Source organism: Chinchilla lanigera, unplaced genomic scaffold (assembly GCF_000276665.1).
Source record: "Chinchilla lanigera isolate Chin_1 unplaced genomic scaffold, ChiLan1.0 scaffold00028, whole genome shotgun sequence".
In the NCBI taxonomy this organism is placed as follows: domain Eukaryota; kingdom Metazoa; phylum Chordata; class Mammalia; order Rodentia; family Chinchillidae; genus Chinchilla; species Chinchilla lanigera.
This window is the reverse complement of record NW_004955429.1, coordinates 22,086,352-22,093,831: the sequence shown is the minus strand read 5'-3', so window position 1 is coordinate 22,093,831 and position 7,480 is coordinate 22,086,352. Positions and strand designations below refer to the sequence as shown.

At 43.0% G+C, this 7,480-nt stretch overlaps 1 long non-coding RNA gene across 1 annotated transcript in view; it reads left to right on the top strand.

Moving 5' to 3' along the window:
- The first annotated feature begins 1,400 nt into the window (after nt 1-1,400).
- Nucleotides 1,401-7,480, top strand: part of LOC106148773 — a 19,089-nt gene continuing 13,009 nt past the window's right edge. Inside the window, exons 1-2 of the long non-coding RNA XR_001234456.1 lie at nt 1,401-1,717; nt 1,924-2,132. This is a non-coding gene — a long non-coding RNA (uncharacterized LOC106148773). The remainder of the gene's footprint in view (nt 1,718-1,923; nt 2,133-7,480) is intronic.

The window sequence follows — 7,480 nt, the reverse complement described above, 5'->3', positions numbered from 1 at the left end:
GACAGATGTGGTACCGCTGACTCATGATCAACTAGCATTAAATGGAGTGATTAAACATTTTGATTCTGTTGGCACAGAAATCATTATGAAAGGGAGAAGACACCAAACCGTGGCTTTCTGTATCTCTTGTCATACCTAAAATACCACATCTCGTAAAAAGGAACTCTTATTTTTAAGAGTTGTTACTTTTTGAGACAAGGTCTTCACAAAGTCGCTAAAGTGCCCATGCTGGGCTCATATTTGTGATCCTCTTACCTCAGGCTCCAGAGTGCTGGGACGACAGACAGGCACCATATGCCTCCATGTCCAGCTAGAAAATTGGTGATGTGTTACTTCTCTGAGCCTTCTTGTTGTTCTTTGGAAGCCAATTTAAGTCCCAACTGGCAACTTCTCTTAGGAAAGTTTGGAAAACACCTTCACTTCCAAACATGTAAAAGATCGAGATGGAGGGAAATGGAGAATGGTGGAAGGAAAAGAAAACTAGGACTTGACCCATGCTGACATGTTTTAATCAAATCAACCACCTTCTTAGCAGCCCAGCAGGAAGTGATCCCTGCTTCTTCTGAATTCCTTGAAGAATTTTATCTTCACCATCTGGCAATTAATCACTCAGCACCCCTGGTATCTTTTCTCTTGTCTTCTTTGCATTTGGCCCTATCATTTAATTTTTTGCAGATTTATGTCTGGCTTCTTTTTTGTGTTCCCACAGACGGGTCACAGGGGATGGTTTTGCTCGCAGCAAGGCTAATGAAAAGAGGCCAGGAAAGACACAGGGGTCTCTCTTGCTGGTGAGAGACAGTAACTAGTGGGACAGAATCCTGGAGGAGCCCAGTGAGACTCTTTCTAAGAATATCCTCAAAGAAAATACTTCCGTGCTGAGCAGCATGATTTCTGGACTCCTTCCTGCCACACGTCTCAGAAATAGACCCACGTTATCCAGAGAAACATCAGCCAGAGCAACCCCTCTACCTCTCTCCAGTGAATGCTCTTGTCTAAAATGACTGAAACATATTCTCAAGGAAAGGACCCGCTCCAGGGCTTACTCCACCTTTGCCACTTTCTTATTCAAAGTCCTTTTACGCTAACGTTTCCTCCTAAAGTCTAGGAGGTATCAAGGCTTCATGCTAACCTTGGGCAGCATAGCCCCTTTCCCTTGTCTCTGGAAGTCTCCATGCTCTGTGCCTATTTCCACCAGTGGCAGATGGAATTCTTTCCAAAATGGTGCCCATGATCCCAGCCAGGGCATACAGGCCCTGAATAGTCCCTCTCCTGAGTGTAGGTGGCACTTGCAAAAAGAGATGGCCACTCCTTTGCTTAGGTTACATGACATGGCAAAGTGACAGGATATGTCTATTACATCACATATGTCTCTTTCAAACAGACTGAAGGGAGGGTGAAGGGAGAAAGGCCGTCCTCCCGTTGGATTTGGGGAAACAAACGTCTGTGAAGCATGGGAACCGCACGACTAGGATGCACATGTGGACTCCCGAGGTTGACAGTGACTTCTGCTGACAGCCAGCGAGAACGTGGAGACTGCCCAACTCTTTTTTTTTTTTTTTTTTTTTTGCGGTACCAAGGATCACACTCACAACCTCGCACTTGCCAGGCAGTTGCTTACACCACTGAGCTATATCCCTAGCCCCTGACTGGGCCCCACTCTGCAAAGAACTAAGTTCTGCTGACACCAGTGAGCGTGGAAGAGGACCTCAAGGCCTGGGTGAGTTCACAGCCACAGTGAACCCCTGGATTCTAGCCTGGAGGCCCTGGGTACAGAAACTGACACAAGCAGTGTGTGTGGTTTTGAGCCACTGTGTGTGGTAGTTTGTTGCCTAGCAATGGAAAATGAATACAAACCTGCTATGGTTTGAATGTGTCCCCCAAAGTTTATGTGCTGGAAACTTAACCCTGAAATTCTTGTGTTAGGTATTTGGAGGTAAAGGCTTGGGTGAAGTCGTGAGGAAGGGGCCTCCATGGCATTTGTGGCTTTAGAAGAGGAGAGAGACCTGAGTGAGCACATCCGTTATCTCACCACGTGAGCCCTCCCTCTACCATGCTGCGATCCTGCATGAAGCCTTCAGCAAACACCAACAGATGCAGGCACTGTGCTCTGGGACTTCCCGGCGTCCAGAACTGTAAGTCAATAAACCTCAGTTCTTTATTAATTGCCCAGACACAGGTGTTTTGCTAGAACAACAACGCAGACTAAGGCACTCATTTCCCTCCTTGCCTCTACTCTCAGTCTGTTGGGAGGAAGAAGGCACCAGTCAAAGAAGTCACCCTCAGCTGAGGGACTGGTAAAACCGAGTAGCATTTTCCTCCAGGGAGATCTATTTTTGCACTGGGAAGTGCCTTACTATTCCCCTCTGTGCCATCATCTCCTCTGCAAACCCCAAACAGACCGAGCATCACCGTTGCCAGGAGCTCTCCAGAAGGGTCCTCTTGGCCCTCATAATTAGCCTGCCAGGCGTGACTTGCACATTATCGCCTTCCCAGAGACACACCTCTCCACCCAGGTCTTTGCATCAGACAGAAAACACCATGGGCACTGCAACTCAAAGTTCCCTGACTCTGAATTCCCTGCTCTTTTCACTGTGTACTGCGCAATTGAACTTTTCCAAATCTTGAGATGGGATATTAGAAAGAGGAGACTCCCCAAATTACAAACTAGCTTGACCCTGACCCTGTCTTAGAAGCTGTGGCCTCAGGGCTTGAAGAAGGCTTGGAGAGGAAGGAAACCAGTTTACAAGGTATGGCAGCTGGTCTCTTGTCTGTGTCTGACCTCATTCCCCGCTAGGACACCACACAGGGACCAGGACTCTTTCTTTTGTCTTGGAGGGCTGGAGCTGGGCTCAGGGCTGTCCCCAGCCTCCGCTTTCCTTCCCGTGGCCCCTCACACAGCACCAGGACCAGAAGGGTCGCTATCCTTGGTAGGAGGGACAGTGACTACTGGGGGAGGGAGAGACCACTTCTCCTCCATCAGGAGACACGATGGTCCTTCTCTGAGCACAGGTGAGCCCGGACAGGAGGAGAGGGGAGGAGAAAGAGGGTACTTCCTAGGAGCGCCATCTTGTACTAGTGGTCCCTTTAAAAAGCAAGTAAGAAAGACAAAAGGTGACCCTGAGGCATGGAAGCAGGGTAAAAAGGAAGTGGGAGAAAGTACCTGGAGTGGGTAAGAGAGGAAGGGAGGTGACAGTAGGTGACAGGGTCCAAATACCAGCGAGCCTGACACCTTCACTACAGACCAAAGTCTGCAGCACGGAAAACTGTACCTCCTTCCTTCCTTCCTCCTTCCTTCCTTCCTTCCTTCCTTCCTTCCTTCCTTCCTTCCTTCCTTCCTTTGTTTCTTTCTTTCTCTATCTTTTTCCTTAGAGATGAGAAGAAAGAAATAATATTCAAACAGTCAAAGTCCCAAATCTGGGATCCTTTCTGAGAAATGCTGAGAACAAGGTAATGAAGTTCTAGTTCCTAGAGAGATCGGCCCGTAGCCCTGGCTCGGGGCTGTTTCCCTAACGCTGCCTGTCCACACTGATAGCATGTGCTGTTCTTGGGCAGTCTGTGGGGTACATTTTTATTTGCTTTGTTGTCTTTATTTGTTCATTTTTTGTATACTTATTTCCCCTCTTGCCTCCAAAGCTGGAGCAGGGAATGGTCCTTTGTTTCCCGTCTTCGACATAGAACTACCCTTGGGCATCACAGCAGGATCCATAAGCAGCACAGGACCCATCCCTGTGTCCTCCCTTCTCCCGCTCCCCACCAGAGTTTCTGAAAAAAACTACCAGACTGCCTTTGCTCTTCCCCTTTTGCCAAGCAGTGAACGTGGCCCTCTCCACAGTGTTTTCTTATGAAATGCTCAAGCACTCAGCGGAGTGGGAAGAATCTTGTAATGGACATCTACTTCCCACATTCTAGAATTAGCATTTTACTAAGTTGCTTTATGACCTGTCTACCCACCTAGCCATCTCCCTGCCTAATATCTTTCTGTCAATTTTTAATAATGCATTTTGAAGTAAATTACAGTCCCCCGAATACTTCAGCATGTGTCTGATGAGTGGGAGTTCAGTATTTGTTGGTGAATTATTTTCTTCTGCTGTAAAATTTACATGTGACGAAATGCACACATTTTCCGTGTATGTTGGTGGAGTCTGGAAGTGTATAGCAGCTGGTAACCTAAACCCAGGGCAACACCAAGAAACTTATCCTCACTCCAAGACAGTCCCTTCCCAGTCAGCTCCTGTCCCGGCTCCAGTCCCAGAAGCCTCCCTATTCTGATGTTTTCCATGACAGATTAACTTTTTCCTCTTCTAGAAGGCCCTACTGATGCAGTGATACTGCTTACACCCTCTCATCTGCAGATCCTTTTTCTCAGCCTGATGCCTGCGGGATCCGTCAGGCAGTCTTTCACTGTTGGACTGATTCCCTCACGTGGATATAATCTGGTGAACTTACCCACTCTGCTCTTTGCAGCACCCAACTACTGTCTGTATGTGTTGTAGAGAAGTTCAAGTTAAAAAAATAAAAATGAAATGAACAACAAAAATACCCAACACAAGTGCATACCTGCACACACACACCTGCACACCCAAAACACACGTAACAGATTTTGAAAGTTTAAATTTTGTTATCTTTCTTACATATAGTTTCTAACAGTATATATTTAAGAGCACAATGTAAAGAGTAGAAAATGTTTTGGATAAAGAGACTAGACTTATAAGTAATTAGCCCATTAATTAATTTCTTAAGAATAAAATTGGGCACACAGCTGGGTGTGGTGGCACATACTCGTAATTCCAGCTACTAGGGAGGCTGAAGTAGGATTGCAAGTTTGAAGCCAGCCTGGACTATTTAGTGAGACTCTACCTCAAAAGTAAAAAGTGCAGCGGAGAGGTGTGGCTGAGGGATGTAGCACTTGCCTAACACGTATGAGGCTCTCAGTTCAGTCTCTAGTACCCACCTCAACTCCCAAAGGACACACAGTAGTAGAAAACTAGTTGTTCTTTATTCCAGGCTGGCATAAAAGTACAGTTCAGATAGATAAAGATAATGTACTGTACATCTGAAAAGTCCAGAAGAAGGAATTTTGGGTTATTTTACTGTAAGGCAATGATAAATGAATTAGCAGATATATGTAACTTCATTTAAACATTACACAAGGTATACATGCATTAAAACATCGTATGGCAAACCATTAAAATATGCAATTTTATGTTTTTATATGTCACTTAAAATTTTAAAAATACAGCTTAGAACAATGGGAAAATATACATTTCTAATGATGAGATTCCAGATGGAATACAGGAGTAATAAAAAGTAGCTCTTTATTCTCACCAAGAAAAGTCATTGCAGATTTCTTACTTGGTAGTTCATTGATGGTGTACAGTAATGCTATTTATTTTTGTGTGTAGGTTTTGTATCCTGGTACATTGCTGCATTTCCTTATTAATTCTAGGAGTCTTTTGGTGGATTTTTTGTTTGTTTGTTTGGTCTTCTATGTAGAGGATTGTGTCATCTGCAAATAATGGTAATTTAACTTGTTCCTTTCCCATATATGCCTTTTTTCTTTCTCTTGATTGCTCTGGCTAATGCTCTGAGAACTATATTCAACAGGAGTGGTGATACAGGACATCTTTTTCTTGTTCTTGATTTTAGAGGGAAAGCTTTTGGCTTTTCTCCATTTAATATGATGTTGGCAGTCGATGGGTCACAAGAGGCTTTTGTCATTTTCAGGTAAGGTTAGGGTTAAGGTTAGGGTTACCTGTTTTCTTCAGGGTCTTTTAATCCTGGCTGGATGTTGTATTTTGTCAGAGTTTTTCTGTATTGATTGAGATGATTGTGACTTTTAAGATGATTTTTATTCTTCTATTTTTGTGGTGTATTACATTTATTGATTTGCATGTGTTGAACCATCCCTGCCTCCCTGGGATGAAGCCTACATTGTCATGATGAGTGATCTTTTTGATGACATGTTGCACTTTGTTCGCAGTACCTCGAAGATGTCATCCTGTAGTTGTCTCTTTTTGTTGCGACACTTTCTGGTTTTGGTATCAGGGAAATTCTAGCTTCTAGGAATGAATTTAGCAGCACTCATTCTCTTTAAGGTCATGGAAATGATTGAAGCACATTGATGTTAGACCTTCCTTGAAGTTCTGGTAAAATTCTGCGGTGAATCCACTAGGTCCTAGGTGTTTCTTAGTTTGTAAGGTTTTCACTGTTGCCTCAATTTTATTATCTATGATCGATCTATTCAACATTTTTATATTTTCCTGGTTCAGTTTGAGTAATTCTTATGTGTCTAGGAATTTGTTCCATTCCCAAAGCTTCAAAAAAATTAAATACTTAGGAATTAACCTAAACAAGGAAGCAAAAGATCTCCATAATGAAAAGTATCATACTCTAGGGAAAAAGACTGCAGAGGACATTAGAAAATGGAAAGACATTCCCTGCTCCTGGACAGGCAGAACTAATATTGCCAAAAGGGCCATATTACAAAAAATTATATATAGATTTAACACAATTGCAATCAAAATACCAACAGCATTCTTTACAGAACTAAAAAAAAAATCCTAGAGGTACAACCATAGGAGCCCCAGAAGAGTCAAACCATTCATAAGCAAGAAGAACAAAGCAAGAACTTGTGTTTCAAATTGACTACAAAGCTAGAGTAATAAAAATCCAGCAGGATACTGGCACAATGATAGAGGTGTCAGCCAGTGGAGTAGAGTTGAAGATGCGAAAATGGTGCCAAACACCTCTGATCAGCTTATTTTTTACAAAGATGCCAAAAACATATGTTGGAGAAAAAGTAGCATCTTTGATTTAACAAATGGTGCTGGGAAAACTGATTACCTACTGTAAAGAAGAATGAACTAGATCCATATTTCTCACCCTGTACTAAAATCAAATCAAAATGGATCAAAGAGCTAGGTATAAAAACAGAAACATTAAATCTGCTGGAAGACAAAATAGGCAAAATTTATGATGACATAGGCATAGGTAAGGAGTTTCTGAACAGAACCCCAATTGTAGAAGACACCCCAAATTGCACAAGAATCAACAAAAGGGATTATAGCAAATAAAAAAGCTCATGCACAGCCAAGGAAATAACCATTGCAGTAGAGAGACAACGTACAGAATGGGAAGAGAATTGCCAGTTACTCTTTGGACAGAGGATTAATATCTAGACTACATGAAAAATTCAAACAAAATTGGACCACTCCCAAATAAAAGATCTACTGAATGGGCCATCGAAATGAATAGTACCCATAAACAGCTTTTGTGGGGTTTTGCTTCCTTAAAGTCACAGAACTTAACAAAAGAGAATTGCCAGCTATTCTTTGGACAGAAGATTAATATCTAGAATTTCTCAGAAGATGTGCAAGTGGTCAATAAATACAATAAATAGTGGCTGGGGATTTAGCTCAGCAGCACAGCGCCTGCCTGGCAAGTGCAAGGTCGTGAGTTCAATTCCCAGTACCAGAAAAAA